This window comes from Monodelphis domestica, chromosome 1 (genome assembly GCF_027887165.1).
Source record: "Monodelphis domestica isolate mMonDom1 chromosome 1, mMonDom1.pri, whole genome shotgun sequence".
Taxonomy (NCBI): Eukaryota; Metazoa; Chordata; class Mammalia; order Didelphimorphia; family Didelphidae; genus Monodelphis; species Monodelphis domestica.
Genome location: NC_077227.1, coordinates 145106154 through 145127815, shown reverse-complemented (window position 1 = coordinate 145127815; position 21662 = coordinate 145106154).

Here is a 21662-nt window from a genome sequence, read left to right as displayed (position 1 = left end):
TGAGAGATGAAGGTCTAGGTAGGTAACTGGTATCTTTTTTGTTGGGTGGTTGGTGGTAATCCTTCATGTTCAAAAAGGACCAAAATGGCATCATGGTGATTTCTTTTGACTCTCATATTAATTGGATCGAAGTAAGACAAAGTTGCACACAATTGTCAGCCTCTCTCTCTTCCAGAGTCATCAAAGTCCAGGGGCAAGACAAAAGTCAAGATGACAAATGATGGCTCAGGATTCAGTGGATGACCTTGGCTTCTTCGGTACTTGACCAAGCTCTTAGCTTTTCACGACTCCTGCTTTCACTGTCTTTATGGTTGCTGTAAGAAATTGTTCTCATCTGTCTATTCTACTGGGGGAGGTCTTCATGTCTCAGAGGTACTAACTCATTGACAGGTTTAAGGTCTGTTGGTCAACCTCAAAGCCCCTCTGCTAATACAGTTTACCAGGGGTGTGGCCAATGAACACATCCAGCTTCCTGGAATCACAAGTGAGATCTGGGTGGTAGTTGGACATCAAAAGAGTAAAGCAGCCCTGAACAGGGTTTGGCAAGCCTCACACTAGAAGTCTTCCCTCATTGCTTCCCTACAATTGTAGAATTTTTGAGTTAGAAGGAACATGAGAGCATATTTAGCTTCATGTCCTCATTTTACAGTTGAAGGAATTAAAGCATAGAAAAGTGAAGTAATTTGTTCAAAGTTACCCCATTCATAGGTGATAGAACAGGGTTTTAAACCTAGTGCTTTTTCAGAAGAAATGTTATGGGTACCTTTTGTTTTTATATTACATTCATTTTTTTCTTCTCCTTCCTTCTCTACCCAATAAACCTTACTTTGTAACAAATATTTTTAATAGTCAATCAAAACAAACAACAGTTTCTTATGGCATAATAATAGTTGGCTACATTCATGTACCAAAATTTGTTTGCCCAACTTGCCATTTGATGAGCATCTACTTTGTTTTGATGCCCATGTTACTATAAAAAAAATACATTTTTTAAAAAAATATGAGATGTTTCTGTTTGTTTTAGACCTTCTTGGATTATAATATCTAACAGTGGGATATCTAGGGCAAAGTGTATAAACATGTTAGTCATTTTCCTCAACTATTTCCAAATTGTTTTACCACTATTTAGACCAATTCTCAATTCCACCAACAACATATTAGTGTACTTAGCAGACCTTCCACATCAACTATTTCCATATTTTGTTACTTTTTTTATTTTCAGGACAAAATCTTGGAGTTGCTTGATGTTTATTCTATTACCAGTATTGATTTACAACAGTATTTCAAATAATTTGCAAATTTTCACTTAAGAAAGGTTCAATGGCTGAGATGGCGATGCAGCAAGGCACTGTGGAGTGCTTAGGGAGTGTTGGAGCACAAAAGACAACACGGCCATCCAATGCAGCTGAGGAAGCCTCCAGGTGTAACGACTTTTCATGCCAATGAACCTAGGCTTCCAATGCCGAGAGAGTGGGACTGTCTCTGTGCATCGACTTTTTCACTTAAATCTTCAAGCACAGGTGTCTTTGTGCACAAAAATGCACAAAAACAACCTCCAGGAAGTGATGCAGAGCGAAAGGAGCAGAACCAAAAAAACATTGTACAGAGAGACTGATACATTGTGGTACAATTGAAGGTGATGGACTTCTCCATTAGTATCAATGCAATGCCCCTGAACAATCTGCAGGGATCTAAAAAAATACTACCCACAAGCAGAGGATAAACTGTGGGAGTAAAAACACTGATGAAAAGTAACTGCTTGACTACAGGGTTGGAGGGGATAAGACTGAGGAGAGACTCTAAATGAACACTATAATGCAAATTCCAACAACAGGGAAATGGGTTTGAGTCAAGAACACATGTGAAAACCAGTGGAATCGTGCGTCGGCTATGGGAGAGGGAAAGGTGGGGGGGAGGGGAGGAAAAGAAAATGATCTTTGTTTCCAGTGAATAATGTATGGAAACGACCAAATAAAATAATGTTTAAAAATTAAAAAAAAAAACGCACAAAGACAATCGTCTTCCTCGGTTCGAGAGACAACCAACCAAGTATCTTGGCTATCAGATTTTTATCAGTGATATTTGATTTGAAATACTTTTTTCTCCAATTAACAGGTTCCCTTTTTATCCTAGTTACATTGATTTTTTTCAAACAAAAGTTTTTAAATTTCACGTAACCAAAATTGTCCATTTTATCTTTTAAAACATCCTCTTTATTTAAAAATTATCTCCTCTAGGTGTAATTTTGAGAGATGTTTCCTTTCATTTTCCTTCATTTTAAATGATACAATTTAATAAAATAATTATGTTGTATATTTACATGAAACTTTTTGTTGAATATGGTGTGAGATTCTAATCTTGCTCTTTTTTCCACAAAATGATTTATACTTTTTACACTACTTCTCCTCGAAATATAGTCTTGCCTCAAGTATTTTATGTTACTGAGTTTTGAAAAAATGATTGAATTTTATTATATCCAATTCTCACTTTTATAGTTTGTTCCACTGATCTGCTTTACTATTTTGTAACCATTACCAAATAGTTTTGATGATTTCCACTTCATATAGTTTGAGATATGGAAGTGCTATTTACTTTTCACTTCTACCTTTTTCATTATTTTACTTGAGACTCTAGACTTGTTCCTCCAAAGAATTTTTTTTTATTTTTTATGAGTTCTATAAAATAACCCTTTAAAAAAAACCAATCCTTGATTGCTATATGTAAAATTTGTAAATTTTAGATAGTATCTTCCTTTTAGATGTAGCCTAAACAATAGAAATGAATACTCCCCCAATGAAGTCTTTCTTTATTTTTGGAAAGAAAGTTTTGTAATAATGTATATATGAACATAACATATGTATATGTGTGTGTGTGTGTGTGTGTGTGTGTGTGTATACACACATATAATTTGTCTAATAGTTTGACCTGGATTTTTAAATTCAGGTTGAAATTATTTTTATGGAATTTCTCTTTTCATCATTTCCTCCCTAGTTTTGTAATTGCTACATAGAAATGTTGATGGTTTTGTGGATCAATTTTGTATCCTGCTACTTTACTCAAACTATTCATTATCTCACATAATTTCTTTGCAGATTCTGTGGAACTCTAAATAAAGCATTCTAGGATCACGTCTGCAAATAAGGATAATTTTGCTTCTTCTATGTCACTGTTTATATCTTTAGTTTCTTTCTTTTGTCTTATCATCATTGCCAATATTTCTAGAACTATGTCAAAAATAGTGGAAAGAAAAAGCACCCTTGCTTTACCTTTCTGTTTATTGGAAAAGCCTATAGGGTTTCTCCTTTAGAAATGATGAGTTCTTTGTATTTTTAATCATGTTTAAAATGGCTCTTCTAAGCCATGTTTTTGTAAAGAAATTTTAGCATAAATGAGTATTATATTTTGCCAAAGACTTTCCCCCCTGCATTTATTTATATGTTCATGTGGGTTTGGTTTTCTTTGTCTTTAATATGAACATATTAATTATTTTTGCTAATGTTAAACCATCATTGTATTTCTGGTTTAAATCCAACTTTTCATAATTAATTTTAAAATATAATGTTGTAGTCTTTTTACTGGATTTTATTTAAAATTTCAGTATTGGTATTTAGCACTGACATTGGTTTATAGTTCTCTTTGTCTATTTTTTACTTAGCTATTTTAGGTATTAGTTGCATATTTCTATCACAAAGGATTTTGGCAAAATGTTTTATTTCTCAATCACTGATTATAATCCTGTGGCACAGATATCAATTGCTATTTAAACATTTGATAGAATTCACTTGTAAATCCATGTGAACCACAAATCCTTTCCTTGATAAATGTTCAATCAGTTATCTGGAAGATTTTGTTTTTAGAACATGAATGTAATCCATATATTAATAAGTCCTTGGTCACTGAATTTACCCTGGAGACGTCTTGCTTTCTCTTTCACTTTCTTTCTTTCTTTCTTTCTTTCTTTCTTTCTTTCTTTCTTTCTTTCTTTCTTTCTTTCTTTCTTTCTTTCTTTCTTTCTTTCTTTCTTTCTTTCTTTCTTTCTTTCTTTCTTTCTTTCTTTCTTTCTTTCTTTCTTTCTTTCTTTCTTTCTTTCTTTCTTTCTTTCTTTCTTTCTTTCTTTTTCTTAAATCCATACTTTCTGCCTGAGATTAAAAATTGTATATTCATTACAAGGCAAAGAGAGATAAGTGCTAGACAATGGGGTTTAAGGGACTTGTTCAGGATCACATAGCTAGGAGAGGCCCTTTTCAACAACAAACCTTTATGTCTTATTTTCCTTTACCTAGGGTTTTCCTCCTGTAGGGCCCTTTTAGTGTGTACCCTCAGATCATGATCATTTGATATTCCAAGCAAGTACATAGAAACTTGGAGTAGTTTGGTTTTGGGAATGCTTTTTGGGAGCTTTCTTTCTCTTCTCTTCCCTTCCTTCAGAGCAGGAGCAGATATCTTCTGATTTCTACTTGAGGGCCCAAACCCTAAAAGACCCTTCCTTGCACTACACAGCTGACAGGAAGGGGAGAGGCAGGGATCTTCCCGTTAACCCATCCACAGTTAGAGTCAGTATCCAATTAAAATACTTTTAAAAATCAGGACACAGAAGCTATGAATCAATATAAGTGACTAGGAAGCAGTCATGGGATGTCTATACATCTTCTCAAGTATGTGTGTGCATGCCTGTCTGTCTGTCTGTTTTTGTATATTGGGAGCAGGTCTACATGCTTCCTTGCGCTTTCTTGGAATGCCAGCTGAGCAAGCTTTAAGGGTGAGCTATAGGGGCAATAGTAGCATTTCTCACGTCTCCAAAGGGGGCTCAGCTCTCCGATAGGTACTCAAGGTAATCAGATATCAGATACAGGACAGGGAACATTTAACCTAACAACAAAAAAGGCAGAAGGCTTTGCAAACAATATTAAACAATGGTCCTCTAGGGGATCCATCTGCCAATTAGATCCATGCAGTAGGAATACCTAAGGGAATGGATGCATCCAGATTGCTCCTTGATGTATATAGTTCCTTGCTTTGCTGATCTAGGACCTCCTTCAGGGTCTAAGTGAAGCTGAGATCTTCATTTCCCTTTCTTCTTTGTTGAATCTTGGTACTTCCTTTTTTCACTCTCCCAGTCTCTCTGTCTCTCTCACTTTCTGTCTGTCTCTGTCTCTCTGTCTCTCTGTCTATCTCTGTCTCTCTGTCTGTCTCTGTCTCTCTGTCTCTCTCTCACTGAGTTCCTTTCTCTCCTCTTATAGTGCCAGCTCCTATCTATCAATATATATGATACTCTCCACGGCTGTGCACTCCATGTAGTCTCTTTCCCACTCAATGTTGACATTTCCTGGCTTCTTCCATAGAATCTTTTCTTTTAAAGGATAGGGCCAAGGGCTATCTCAGGGCAAATTTTAGTATTATGAGAACAGAGGCCACATCCATGGGGCAATGGGAACTTGAGACATGACTAAAATTGTAGTTGGGAGATCTCTGGAGAAGGAGATAAATACATATTTTCTCTGGGTGTGCGCCTCCATATACGTTCTGTAAACACATTTGTGTAAAGACAGTTTGATTTGAAGTCAGAGGACCTGGATTTAAATCCTGGCCCTTTTACTTACTGTCTATGTGACAGTGGAGAGGTGATTTAACTTCCTCCAAGCCTCAGTTTTCCTCTTCTATAAAGTGGAACTGGCTAGATAAATTCTTAAGGCCCTGCCAACTCAGAAATTAGATATGTAGTGGAATTTTTAAGCCTTTGATCCTAATATTTGATACCTTGAAAACATAAGTGAAGAATATGTTTATTTGGGGGGCTTACTCAGTTTTTCATTGAAAGAGGAGGCAAGGCTATATTAATCATCTATCTATCTTTCTGCAGGAACTTAATACCATATGAAAAGGGTTCCAAGTTATTTTCCTTTTCTTTTTTTTTTAACCCGTACCTTTCTTCTTAGAATCAATACTGCATAATGGTTCCAAGGCAGAAGAATGGTAAGGGCTAGGCAATGGGGGTCAAGTGACTTGCCCAGGGTCACACAGCTGGGAAGTGTCTGAGGTCAGATTGGAACCCAGGACCTCCCATCTCTAGGCCTGACTCTCAATCCACTGAGCCACCCAGCTGCCCCCTTTTCTTTTTAAAACCCTTAAATCCCACCTTAAAATCACTATTAAATATTGGCTCCAGGGAAGAAAACAGTAAGGGATAGGCAACTGGTGCTAAGTGACTTGCCCAGGGTCACTCATCTGTAGTCACATTTGAACCCAGGACTTCCTATCTCTAGACCTAGATCTCAATCCACTGAGCCACCTAGCTGCCCCTCCATATTCTATTAATATCATTTATACTTCCTTCTTTAGCATACCCCATTATATGTGTATGGAATTCTGTGTGATCCACTTTTGAATCTGGGTGATGCCTAGAGTGTTCACAGAGAGAAAGCCAGAATTATTTTTCCAGTTGATTGAGTTTAAAATAGTATTATAAATCAGTGAAAGCTTCTTTCTGAGGTGCTTTGCCTTAGAGACAACTCTTTGTAGAGTTGCCATGGAAATAGTAACTTTAGTTAGTACTTTTTATAGATCAAACTTCTACACTCTGGCGTCAAGTTATGTAAATGAACCCCACAAAGCACAATGGTAGCTATTAAATGTTAAGTTTAGGTAAAAGAAATTTTAAATGATATTGTGTAAAGTCCTATCTGGCTAACCCGCAGTGTAATTAATGTTTTTCAGGATATATACATGTGTCTGTGGGGCAGCTAGGAGGAGCAATGGATAGAGTGCTGGGCCTGGAGTCCAGAAGACCTGAATTCGAATCTAGTCTCAGACACTTAATAGCTGTGGCCTAGGCAAGTCACTTACTCTTGTTCTCCTCAGTTTTCTCATCTGTAAAATGAGCTGGGGAAGGAGATGGCAAACCACTCTAGTATCTTTGCCAAGAAAACCCCAAATGGGGTCATAAAGAGTCAGTCAGAACTGAAAAATCATTGAACAAACAACAAACTATGTGTCAGCCTGATACAGTGGATAGAGACCTGTTTTTGAAGCCAAGAAGACCTGGTTTAAGTCACAGATCAGAAAAATCACAGAATTTGAGAATTAGAAGGGACTTCAGTACCCATTTAGTACAGTCCACTATAACATACCAAATCAATGGTTTTCCGCTCTTTGAAGATGGACCTCTGTGAAGGGGAAATCCACCAGTGTTTGAGGCATGCCATTCCACAACTCTGTTTGTTATGAAGGTTCTCCTCATATCAAGGCTAAGTTAACTTTTTTGCCACTTTTGCCCACTGCTTTTGGTTCTGCCCCCTGCAGCCAACTTCAGTCATTTTTCAGTCCTGTCCAATTCTTTATGACCCCATTTGGGATCTTCTTGGCAGAGATACTGGAGTAGTTTGCCTTTTTCTTCTCCAGCTCATTTTACAGATGAGGAAACTGAGGCAAACGGGGTGAAGTAACTGATTTAGGGTCACATAGCTTTTAAGTCTCTGAGGTCAGATTTGAACTCAAGAAAGTGAGTCTTCCTGACTTCAGACCCTGCACTTTCTGTGCTACCCTCTGCACTGAGCTGCCCTCAAGTAGAACAAGTCTAATCCCTTCTCAACACAGGCTTTGAAATACTTGAACACATCTTCATGCCTCTCTGAGGCTTCTTTTCTCTAAGATAAAGCACCCTAATGCCTTCAACCCATTCTCATATGTCATGCAGTCAAGGATCTTCCTCCTCCTGGTTGTCCTCCTCCACCTATCCTCCAGACCATCAATATCTTCTTCAGTTGTGGTTCTCCAACCTAACACAGTGCTCCAGACAAGCTCTCAACAAGAGCAGACTATGATGAGTTCATCAGCACCTCCCTGTTGCTGGAATCCACGAGACCTTCTTGGTTCCTGCATTGAACTTCTAATCTATATTAGGGAGAAGAAATAACAAATAGGGCCAATGAGGGGAAGTAGACCAGCCTGAGTGGCTCACTCAACTCATGTTGAGTGAGAAAGCCGGATGGATACGAAAGGGCCAACTGATAACGATCCTCGGGTTCAAGGATGAAAAGGACAAATTTGTTGCAATAGGCAGTGGAGAGTAATCGTAGATTCTGAAACGGAGACATGGCACCACGAGGCATGTTATAGGATCAAATGCTTTTCAGCATCCCTTACTTGGCCCTTACTGATCTAATTCCACATGCTAGCAAACTTTCCTTTATATGCATGAATGTGTTTGTGCTTATCTTACCTCCCTGATGAAATCTAAAGCAGAATGAGGTCAGAGACCAAGTTTATGCTTCTTGGTGTTCCTTATAACACCTAGCACTATGGTACTCAATAAATATTTGTTGAATTATACTTATCTGGAAAACCATAAAAGTCACTTTTACAGACAGTGACTGAGTCAGCAGAAGGTAGTGGCCCTACCCAGGGTATAAGCAAACAGGCTTCTGGAATAAAAAGTCATCAGTTCAGACAACGTGTTACCTCTTATCCCCACGGTTCCTTGTCATACCAACTTTCTGTTATATTAATTTTGTATTCCTATTCTCTTAGCACGAAACCTGGCATGGAGTAGGTGCATAATAAATGTCTGCTGATTTGTGAAATTCCTTTGGCTTCAAAATATCACTGTCAACAGACTGACCCACTTAGCATGGACTTTGGTGCCATTCATTGCGATATCTAACCTTTATGTTACCTTTGTTCTTAACTCCCTCTAAAGCCTTATTTATTCTTAACTCTTCTGGGTGACACTGGGACTTCTCTAATTACTGGCATATTCCAATCCTAGATCAGGTGACACCCAATAAAAAACAATGGGACATAGTACCCCTGCTCATAAATGACTGGATTATGCATATTTTTAGCATTCAAACGTGGCAAGAATTCATTTTACTTAACAATGTATTAAATTACTAATTACAATACACACAAAAGTAATTATACATTAATAGATGTAGCTTATTTTTGGAAGTGCATGGTATCTATAGGCATAAGTATCCATAAAATTCTTATCTGTATAATTTTAGAATTATACTAATTTGAAACACAAGTTTTTATTCATTATTAGTTTTTAAGGAGGGCCTGTCTTAGTCTTGTACTAAGTTCAGGTTCAGCATTGGAACAAAACAAGAGACTTGTAAGGCGTTCAGTGGTTAACACAAGAAGGTTGAGGTAGCCATAGCTAAACCAGAAGACTCCAGTAGGATACTCCTGAGTGCTTTTGCCATCCCACTCTTATCTTTGTATGGAAATGCATCTGGTCAGGAGGGTACGATGACTGTCCAAATCTGAAGGGCTCAGATTCCACATGGATGGGTCTATTAATCCCTTAGAATAATCCAGAAACCATGCCACTATTGCTAAAAGCTACCAGGAATGTACCTCAAGTGAAATATAGCTCAAGCTTTGGCTGTGGACCAACCTAGCCCTGGCAACTACATTATCCATCTTAGGAAAAAATGAGCTCAATCCCATGTTGTGGGGGAAAGGGGATCTTCTCATGCCAGTATTTCTACAGTAGGCATGGTACAATGAGTAAGTATTCTTCTGTTGAACCATGAAGGTCCATGTCCTATTGTTGACAGCCAGCCAGATGACCTTGGTTAAGTGATTTATTCTTTTTGAGCCTTAGTCAATATTAAAAATAAACCAAAACCAAAATCCTTACCTTGTCTTAGCATTGATTCCAAGACAGAAGAGCAGCAAAGTTTGGGCAATTGGGATTAAGTGACTTGACCAAGGTCACGTAGCTACAAAGTTCCTGAGGTCAGATTTTAACCCAGATCCTCCTGACTTCAAGCCTGGCACTCTATCTACTGTGCTACCCAGCAGACCCCTTTGGCAACTTCTTAAGAGTGTAAGTTAGAGATGGATTTCAATCTGCATTAGCAGGGGTGATTTCCATACCAGTGGAATCATATATGCATATATTTGGTATTTTTACCTCTATTATTTTCAATGTGACCTTCCATAAATCTTTCAAATGTTGCAATTAGTTTATAGCACTGGAAAATGAGGGTAATTAGTTTTAATAGGGTAATGGAATCATAATTTACTCAGCATTTCACAATCCACAAATCCAGAAACTATGTTAATGTAGTTATCCTAAATTGTTTTGGTCTAATGACTGTATATATTCTGTTTAAGAAAATACCTTAAATGTTGCAAATGCACCTCCAAAGTCCTACATTGATACCAAATACCTCTGATATTTTTTCCCTTGAATTTTAACTCTGGTCAAGTCATTAGGCTCTCATTTCCTAATCTATAAAATGGGGATTGTGCTGAAACTGACACTCCCTATCTTACTAAATTGTTGTGCAGAAATCATTTTGTAATAAAGACAATTAATTTACTATATAATTAAATATGATTCAGTTTGGGGAAAGCAAGCATGGCTTGATGGAAAGATCACTACAGTTAGACTTTATCAATCTACAACTGAAATCCAGCTTTGCTGCTCGCTACCTGTATAACCTTGGGCAAGTTGCTTAATTCTCTGGACCTTGGTTTCCTCATCTGTAAAATGGTGGGGTCTGGGGACATATGGCAAGATAACTTCTAAAATCTCTTCCAGCTTTAATAACTATGATTCCATGATCCTAAGTTAAGGAGAGATCTGGTATCTCCTTTCCATGTCTTCTGATAAGTCCTCTCTTCCTATCTATTCCCCTAAACCCTCAGTGTTTAATATATATAACAAATATAAAATATGTACTATATAATATATAATAATATATAATAGTCAAGCTAAGGAGGCATGTCTCTTTTATAACTTTAGTAATGTATCAATCCCATTGAAACATTTCCTCACCCCCTACACATACACACACCAGAAGATAATAGTAAATTAATATAAAAAAAAATCCCCAATCTGCTGAGAACTGATATGGCACACATGAGAGATAAAAACAATGATTCTTTTAAGATGATACAGTGATCTAAAGAAAAAGGGTAATTTCTCATGTTCAAAAAAAAAAGAAAAGAAAAAGAAAAGAACTCAGTAATGGTCCATTCCCATCACCTAGCTGGTTTGTTCAAGTCTCCATCCACCTCCCCTGCCCCATCATCTCTTTCATAAATATTTAAGGATAGCAGGTGACAAATTCATGCTGCTTATAGGCTGGAGTATAATATTGTCTAGAAATGAGGTGCTATGATAAAATCCTCAAGTACTTATTTCTTTGACAAATGTCCTCCCTATGAATTCTTACTCATGTATGTAGTTCACAAGTTGTAGTTCTTGGGTGGAATATCCACCTCTCCAACTCATGGAGGTTGCTCACTGGGAGCTTCCTCTTCCCTCCTCTACTTTCTATCCTCCTGACATTATTTCCTGGTCTCCTCTATATTGCAGTCTCTGATGCAGTGGAGGTCCTTTTCAATACCAAGGACCACTCCTTTCTTCTGTTTCCTTCCCTGCTCTCTATGAACATATTCGAGTTTCCTTCATCCTTCACAAACTCTCACTAGATCTTACCATCTTTGCTAGTTATCACCAGCCTCCATTTCTCCTCTTTTTAGCTAAACTCCCTGAAAAACACTATCAGTTGCCTCTCACTTCCTCTTCCCTCCCTTTCATCTAAAACCTCTTCAATCTGGCTTCCCACCTTATCATTCGACTCAAACTGGTCTCTCTGGAGTGACTAATAACCCTTTAATTGTCCGGTCTAATGGTTCTTTTCCAGAACTCATTCTTCATGACTGCTGTGCACCATTTGACACTGTGGATCACTCTTTCCCTAGATGCTTACTCTCCTCTTTGGGCTCTTGTAACTTGCTTCTTCTCTCCTGATTCTTCTCTCCCACCTGTTTGATTGCCTGTTCTCAGCCTCTTTTGCTGGACCTTGTTCCCCCCAAATTTCATTCTTGTTCCTTTCTTCCTTCTCAGATCCTTCCCTTCCACAATTCCTTTCTCAGTAAGGAACTGTTTCACCTCTCCCAACTCTGGGAAGAGGGAATAATATTTAGATAGAGGCCTAGACAGCAAAGGCATGGACATGCCCCAGTAAAAATCTGGTGTAGGCCCTAAAGCTCTCAAGTAAGGATGATGTAGCAAAGCCTGTGTTTGGTCATTGGGTACTTGAATTGTGTACTTGACATTTTGTTTGCCCTATTTTAGAGCTTCATTTTGTGGTCTTATATTATCATATCTATTGACTTTTTTTAAACCCTTATCTTCCTTCCTTCTTAGAATCACTACTCTGTATTGGTTCCAAGGTAGAAGAGCAGTTGGGGCTAGGCAATGGGGGTTAAATGACTTGCCTGGGGTAACACAGCTAGGAGGTATCTGAGGCTAGATTTGAACCCAGGACTTCCCATTTCTAGGCCTGACTCTCAATCCACTGAACCACCTAGTTGCCTCCCTCTATTGGTTTTTGATTCTGATTTCCCTTTTTGCAATTAACTGTCTGGTTTATCTATAGGAGGGAAATGGAATAATAGATCAAAGAAAACCTGATTCAGACAAATCAAATTCTGTCTCTGACACTTACTAGATGTGTAACTGTGTACAAGTCACTCAACCCCTTTGGCCTTCAGTATCCTGATCTGTAAAATGAGGATAATAGTACTTACCTCACAAACTTATTATGAGGCTCAAATGAGATATGTTAAGTGCTACAAACATATCTATTATCACTATTATTATTATCCTACAAGTTTCTGTGAATAACAGTTGCCAATCCTGGCCTCAATTTTGGATTACCTGTTTTGTCTTCTAGAACATGACAAGAATTTCAGAAACCTGCAGTTTTTCCTGCATTCACTCTTGTCTTCCTTTCCTCAAAACCAAAATAACTTTATTTTTTATTTTATGCATTAATTCTAAAAAAGAAGAATGTTTAGGGCTAGGCAATCAGAGTTAAGTTACTTGTCCAGGGTCACATAACTAAAAAGTATTTGAGGTAAAATTTGAACCCAGATCCTACTGATCTGGTACTATACCCACTGTGCTGCCTACCTGCCCCTAATCGTTTTATTTAAAAGTAGAAGGATCTGTAGTTTGTCCCCTCCCCCCCAACTAGGAATATGTACTAACTCATGATAAAAACCTGTCTCATTTGGAGAACCTTTACTTTTCTAATGATTTAAACCTGATCACAAATATTTGACTTGTGCTTAGAATACTTGTTCTATTCTAGACAGCAACTTGCTTTGTGTTATAATGAAAATGTATAAATCAGCCTGTATCTCTAAGGATTACCTAATTAGAGTCAACTGGGATCTTAAAGATGAATATTGCTGAAAATGTACAAGATGGCTCAGACAGGAATACAAATTCTTTGCATCACTTCTGTTGGCAGAATTTTATTATTATTGGGCAACCAGTGAAAATGACAGAGTCCAGGGATAATGAAAGTTTCAAGGGGAATAGACCCATTTTGTTCACTGTTGAGAATTAGGTTTCTATCACACATATTAATCTCATTAGGTTTAGGTCAAAGTCTCAGATAGGTAGTGATGGAAGTGGTGGAAGAGGTGGTTTAAACTGTCTCAGAAAGGTTTTGTTGTTGTTTTAATACCAGACTCATCTGTTTTTGCACTCCCTACCCTGATACCTCTTCTGCCAAGAAAGTAAATATGTACAACCACAGGACATAAATACATAAGAGAAAGAAAATATAGACAGCCCACACAGATCTCTGGGCCACATTCACACCAATCAGTATACATAAGGAAATTTAAGTCTCTCAGGAATCTCAAATTGTGTAGTCAAAGTAATCTTCCACTCTTGAGAATGACCTGAGTCTCTGAAAACAAGTGAATCTTCTCATTCTTTAAAATAGCAATCAGCAAGAGGCATTGATCTTTCCTTTTTAAAAATATCTCATCTAGAAGTTTTTTCCCCCTTCATTATGTCTGACTCTTCATGGCCCTATTTGGGGTTTTCTTGGAAAAGATACTGGAGCAACTTGCTATTTCCTTCTTCAGCTCATTTTTACAAATGAAGAAACTGAGGAAAACAGGGTTAAAATGCCTTATTCAGGGTCGCACAACTAATAAGTGTCTGAGGCCAGATTTGAACTCGGGAAGATGAATGTTCCTAACTCCCAGTCCTGCATTCTAACTGCTGAACCAACTAGTTCACCCAAAATTGAAGCTACACAATTGAAGCGGCTTTGTAATGTATCCCAGATGAGCCTGACCCCAAGCTTTCCCTAGTCTTCCTTCTGCCTGAGCTAGTGGTTACGTCCTTATCTGCTACCCTTGGCCAAGGTGCTGCCAGTATCTCCTCCCTCCACTTTCTTTCTCAATCCCATCTTCCTATCCTTCTGTCAGAGAAAGTGGTTGGTCCCTTGTGTGAATTTTAAAACTATTCCACCCTAGTCAGACTGTACTTTAGAAGATCTGATTTAGCTATTTCTGATCAGTAACAATGGAGATACTTTGGAATAACAGAATCAGGTCTTGGAAACTCTACATTTCTCTACCCTTCTTAGTTTAACAAGATTAGGAAGGTCTGCATCAAACCCAAGATTTCATTATCTGAGGAAATGGCCTTCAACAGACATGTGCAGAAAAACGGACAGAACCCTGGGCTGTCCTAAGTCAAGCTAAGTGATCATTGGTACAGATGAGACACAGGAAAGTGACATAAAACCATCTATAGAAGGCACATCACTTCCACTCTCTTCCTCTTTCCCTGGAGAGGCGACTCTGGCTGGCAGCATGCTAGGCATTCCAACAATCTTGGAGTGGTGGCAGTTATTTTGTCTGGGTTTGGCGGTGAGTTTTGCCCTTGAGTTGATTCAGGTTCGGGCATCTTAGCTGAGCCCTTTGGAGGTCAGGCTGATTCTTTCCTCCTTCACACTCAAAATCTTACTTTCTAGATCTCCTAATCTTCCCGCCTGGTACTAGCCCCTTCCTTCTTCCTTCTCCTTAATCTCCTCCACTATCAATTAAATCACCATAAAAAATTCCAGCTGACTTGGGTATTTTATTATTTGGGATTTTCCCTTGGTGACCACTTAAATTTAGATTTTCAGTCTCAACCATAAATTTAACCTTTACACTCATTAGGACATTGATATAAAAACTGGCTCCTTTAACTTGGGAGACAGTACAGTGCACTGGAAAGCATGATGAACTTGGAATCTCTGGACCTGAGTTAAAATCCTAGCTGCAACATACTTACTGTGTGGCCCCTCGCATGTAACTAAACCTATGTAAGCTTCAATTTATTCACATGTGAAAATGAGGGCTTTGGAATAGCTGTCTTTTTAAAAAATTTTATTTAATTAGATAATTTAGAATAATTTTCCAAGGTTACAAGACTCATGTTCCTTTCCTCCCCTCCTCCCAACCCCCTCTTGTATCAATTCCACTGGGTTTAACATGTGCCATCGATCAAGACTCATTGGAATAGTTGTCTTCGAAGGTCCCTTCTAGCTCTAAATCTGTTCTCTAAAGGCAGCTGGGGCAGCTAGGTTTTGCAATGGATAGAACACTGGTCCTGTAGTCAGGAAAATCTGAGTTCAAATTTGGCATCAGACACTAGCTGTGTGACCCTAGGCAAGTCATTTAGCCCTGTTTTCCTCAGTTTCCTTACCTGTAAAATGAGTTAGAGAAAGAAAAGACAAAAGACTCCAGTGTCTTTGCCCAGAAAACCCTACATGGGGTCACAAAGAGTTGGGCATGATGGAAATGACTGAACAAAAACCATAGAAGAAGCAGCTAGGCCATATGGTAGATAGACCAATGGACTAGAATCAGGAAGATCTAAGATTTGTCTAATCCCAGACACTTCTAAACTGCATGACCTTAGCCAAGTCACTTACAACCTCTGACTGCTTCAGTTTCCTAATTATAAGCTTGGGATAATAATAACACCTACCTCATAGCATATCAGGAGGACAAAATGAAATAATATTTGTAAAATGCCTTGTAAACCTTAAAGCATGACATAAATACCTGCTATTATTAGTATGTCCTCTAGGATTTACCTCTTGCCCTTAAATGATTACCAATGACTGAGCTTCTAAGACCAATCCAAAACTTCCCATATTTCATACTCATCCACTATTCCTTCCTGCAAAGGACTGAGAGGCTCCATTTCACTGCTGCTTTGAGAATTAGAGGAAACTCATAGTTTTGAGGTATGAGAACACAAAAATCTGGGTGAATCCTACGACTCCTTGATGATCATGGTCCATCACTATTGGGTTTACCTTCTGTCTGATTGTGAACAGAAGCAAGAATCTGTTGATGAAAGCACAGAGAACCTGTGTGTTGAGGAACATAGCAGATATGGTAAAGGTTTCTCACAACAAATGGCTTCTATTTTCCTTTAATTCTCTCTTTCTTTGCTCTTGTACCCACATTTATGTTTGCTGAGAGCCAGATTCCCCACAGTCAGTGTTCTTGGGTTAGGTGGCCTGTACACATTGTCAGTTCCTCTGAGATCCATCTGGACCCAGAATAAATCTTCTGAAGGACTGTTAGCACTGGTAGAAAATAGATTTTTTTCTCCTTGCTATAAAAACCATGGTCAAACAATGAGATGAGTATTTCTTGAATCTGCATAATATATTCCTGTTCGCACCAGAAAAGCATTGGGACATTATCTATGTAGGTAGGCTATGACATTGTTGACTGGGAAAAAACACAACTATTAAATAGTCAAAATCACTCTTTAATCAAAGGCAAAAAGGGGTTCAGCACTAGTAAGCCTTGACACAGAGTTGTGTTCCACACATGACTGCACAGAGTCCAAGGATTGAATTTGGGCACTCTGGTCACTGACCCCTGGGAGTGCCACCTCACTAGGTGGACTCCAGGGAACAAAAGAATTTGGGGAACCTATATACCATTTGGGGAATCCAGGGGCAGGGAAAGATGATTGGCATTGCTATATCTACAAGGAAAATGGGAGTGTTCAAACTACATTGACAGGATACAAACAGGCTTAGGAAAGGAATCATAGCTAGAGGCTAGGGGTATAAGAGAAGGGGCTACTTCCAATGGATACTAAGGGATGGTTCCTGCCAAAGTGTGATTTTTGGGACAGGGTCTGATACAATAGGGGAGACTACCTAAAACAAAAAGGATCCTTAGCATATGCCTAGTCTCACACAAAAAGGATTGTCATTCCCCTGAGGGTCCCCCACTCAGTCTGAAACTGCTAGCCTGGGATTCCATTCAGGGTAGATTCCCAGGGGAAAAGGGAAAAAGTACAAACTTTGGGGTCTCCAACCTATAAGCTAGTCCTAAAACTTGGGGTTCACCAGATCCCACTAGGTCACAAGTTTGGGGTTCCTAGATTCCATGTTGACAACATGTTGGCCAAGAAAATTTGTCAAAACTTCATTAAGCAAATTCTAGAAATACCATAGATGTATTAACCTACTTAAAGTACAGAAGTAGGAATTTATGAGGTCCAAATTTGATTTTAAGTGATCTTATACTTGTCCCCTGCCCTAATTCTATTAAAAAATTATTTAATTAGTCAATTTAGAACATTATTCCTTGGTTACAAGAATCATATTCCTTCCCTCCCTCCATTCCACCCACCCTTCCCATAGCCAACATGCAATTCCACTGGGTTTTACATGTGTCCTTGATCAGAACCTAGTTCCATGTTGTTGATGTTTGCACTAGGATGATCATTTAGTCTACATCCCCAATCATATCCCCCTCGACCAATGTAGTCAAGCAGTTGTTTTTCTTTGGTGTTTTTACTCCCACAGTTTTTCCTCTGAATGTGGATAGTGTTCTTTCTCATAGATCCCTCCAAGATGTTCAGGATCACTGCACTGCCACTAATGGAGAAGTCCATTACATTCGATTGTGCCACAGTGTATCAGTCTCTGTGTACAATATTTTCCTGGTTCTGCTCTTCTCAGGCTGCATCAATTCCTGGAGGTCATTCCAGTCCCCATGGAATTCCTCCAGTTCATTATTCCTTTGAGCACAATAGTATTCCATCACCAACATATACTACTATTTGTTCAGCCCTTCCCTAATTGAAGGGCATCCACTCATTTTCCAATTTTTGGCCACCACAAAGAGCGCAGCTATGAATATTCTTGTACAAGTTTTTTTCCTTATCTCTTTGGGGTACAACCCAGCAGTGCTATGACTGGATCAAAGCCCTGCCCTAATTCTAAAGAAGTTATATGTCAGCTATAATTCAAGCTAAGTTTAGGTCTATGTTCTCTGAACTCCAGCAAAAATATCTGTGATTGATGAGGGACAGAAATAAGTCTTTATTTGACACCTGTGCACCAGGTACTCAGCTAAGCACTTTGAAAATATTCTCATTTGAGCCTCCTAACAATATTGAATGATAGGTGCTGTTATTGTCCCCATTTTACAGTTGAGGAAACCAAGGCAAACAGAGGTTAAGTGACTTGCCCAGGGCCACAAATCCAGTAAATGTCTGATGCTAGATCTGAACTCTATTATTCCTTACTCCAAGCCAAGAGCTCTATTCACTGTACAACCTAGCACCAATGCAGTGGAAATAGGATTACGGGTGAGCTCATTCAGGCTTTGGTAATTGACGTAAGAAAAAAACATGCATAGTAGAAAGAGCAATGGTTCTAGAGTCAAAAGACATGGGTTCAAATCCCACCTCTGATGCTTAGTACTTATATAATCTTGATCAAATCATTTTCTTGGGCTTGTTTCTTCATCTGTAAAATGAAGGAGGTTGGATTAGAAGAACTTTTTCTATTCAGTTTCAGACTTCCAACCCTATGACTCACACCCCTTTTAAGAATATAAAGAAGAGCAGGTAGATGGCTCAATAGCTAGAGTGCCAGGACTACAGATGAGAGATCCTGGGTTCATATCTGACCTCAGATATGTCTTAATTGTGTGACCCTGGGCAAGGCACTTAACCTCCATTGTCTAACCCTTCCTAAGACAGAAAATAAAGATTTTTTAAAAAAGAGAACGTAAAGAAGAAATGACCCTTCTGGAGACTTAGGGTAGAATGAATTCCTATTTAACATTGCTCAGGTGTGCTTCCTTGTTTTAATGAATTAACTCATTTGTATGGAAAGTATGTGCTGGGTCAGTCTATGGAACTATGGTAATAAGGATAGGGGGTGGGTAGGTCTATGGGGACCATGCCTCCATAAAATGGAGGCAACTAGTCCTTCCATTCCCAAATATGAGCCTCCTGTTACTTCTAATTCTCAATGGGAATCTCTTCCGACCTCCTCCCCACAAAGGCGATCATAGCTGTAGTAGAAGCCTCAGTCAGGCACCAGGTCTACCCAGGCAGCTCATGCTTGGGAAAACTAGACATCTGAGCTCTTTTCAAAACTAGAGTTACAATAAACTGGAGGAATTCCATGGGAAATGGAGCGACCTCCAGGAATTGATGCAGAGTGAAAGGAGCAGAACCAGGAGAACATCGTATACAGAGTGTACACACACACTGTGGTAAAATCGAATGTAATGGACTTCTCTACTAGCAGCAATGCAGTGATCCAGGGCAAGTCTGAGGGACTCTGTGCCAGGCACTGTACTAGATACTTCACAATTATTATCTCATTTGATCCTCACAGCAACCCTGGGAGGTACGTGTTATTATTATCCCCATTTTACAGTTGTGGAAACTAAAGCAAACAAAGGTTAAGTGACTTACCCAGAGTCACACAGGTAGTAAGTGTCTGAGGCCAGATTTGAAATCTAGAAAATGAGTCTCCCAGACTCCATGCCCAGTATTCTATCCATTGCATCATCTAGCTGCCTCCATCTGGCACATAGTAAAAGCTTACTAAATGTTGATTGACTTACTGAGTTGATTGACTTACTGAGTCACTGGGACTGATCCTGTGGGAGTCTAATGAGATAGTATATGAAAAGCTTTTTGCCAATTTTAAAGGCATTCTATAAATGTCAGCTATCATAATCAATCAATCACCAGTGCTGTTCCTGAAGGGCACTCCCATTTCCTGACCTGCCTGGAAGTGAGCCATGTGTTTTAAAGCAGAGTGCCAATGCTTTCAAATGAATTTCCTCCTACAAAGCCTTTATATCTGTGTTCAGTGAGAGCCCTCAAGTCAGAAGGACTCTTCTTCCTGAGTTCCAATCTGGCCTCAGACACTTACTACCTATGGGACTCTGGACAAGACACGTATCCCTGTTTGCCTCAGTTCTTCATCTATAAAATGACCTGGAGAAGGAAATGGCAAACCACTCTGTGATTTCTGCCAAGAAAGCCCCAAATGGGGTCACAAAGAGCTGGACATGACTGAAATGAGTGAATGACAAGTTCTACTCAGACATCCTGGATTAGTGACTAGACAACAGACTGTTAAGCATAAGATCATTTTGGCCCATTTGGCAGTATGGGAAAAATCTTCCTTGCGCTTAATTAAAAAGCTAAAGGACCAGATAATAGTATATTTCTTTGACCCATTGTTGGCTCTTTTAGCCTCGTGGTTGATACACTGATGATCTGACATAGCTTCATTCGCATTCTAGTTTTATGGAGTCTGGGGGTGCAGGAGCCTGGAGATAGTGTCATCAGATGGAGATGGTACGGGTTTAGAAGGGGAAGGGATAGGATGTCACTATTCTTTATTTCCCATCCCTGCAGGGCTAACAAATCCTGAGGGACACATCACTTTCTGTGGCCACTGTAAACACTAGATTTAGGACATTCAGGCTACAATACCTGAGCATAACCTCTGGAGAATTTAATCTATATTCCATTTCTGTGGGGGTGGGGGAAGTGTTGAAAAGACAGACTGATGCTTGGTACAACTTCAGCCAATGGGAAACAGCAATGACAGAACCCCTGCACTCCTGTTTGTTCATGTAGCTGAAAAGAGAAGAGGTACTTAAGAGTTTCTGTAACACTGTCTATTAGCCAGAAGTCAGTGACATATAAGCCGCTTCAGTTTGGCTGTAATCCTGGAGGCAGATAATAAACTTTAAAAAATTAATACTTGAAGTATTACACATTAATTTAAGTCTTACACTACCCAAATACTGGCTCCCCACTGTCTTACGACCCAGACTCTTGGTGGCGGAGGTGACAACTGGAGCCTGGGAAAACATGGTGTAGTCCAAATGAGATTTTCTTCTTGAAAATGAAAGTCACACTTTGTGATACCTAAATGCTAAGGTGTTGATATGAATGTGTTTATGTTTATTTTGATTGTTTTTTGTTTAATTAAATGTTTTTCTGAAGTCATGACATTGATTTCTTTTTTCATGACACTGTTAGTGAGCAAAATGGAACAAACTCTGTATAGAGAAGGGGTACATAAACAAAACTTATCTGATTAGAAGAAATACAAACATATTTTTCTCCATAGACTAGAACCCTATCACCATCCATTCAGGAGGAAGAGTTAAGGAGTGTTTGGAAAGCAGCTACTCTGAAGTCCCAAAAGAAAGGAAGAGGCAAGTTGGTTGAAACCCACAATGCCCTTTGCACGAGCAGGCACATGCATGTACACACACACACACACACACACACACACACACACATACACACACAGAGGCAGAGTAGAGGAAATGCTCCAGAGGCTATGCTCTTAGGTCATAGACTGAGTGTCATAAATCTAGTGTTCATAGTGGTCCAGAGACTGACATACCCTATGGTATTTATTGGTCCTGTAAGTTTGGGAGAGGCATCTGATACAAAAAAAAAAAGGCAAAATTCAGTAACACAAGGAATTTGCATTCCATAAAAAATATACCAATGCAGTGTGAATCTTTGT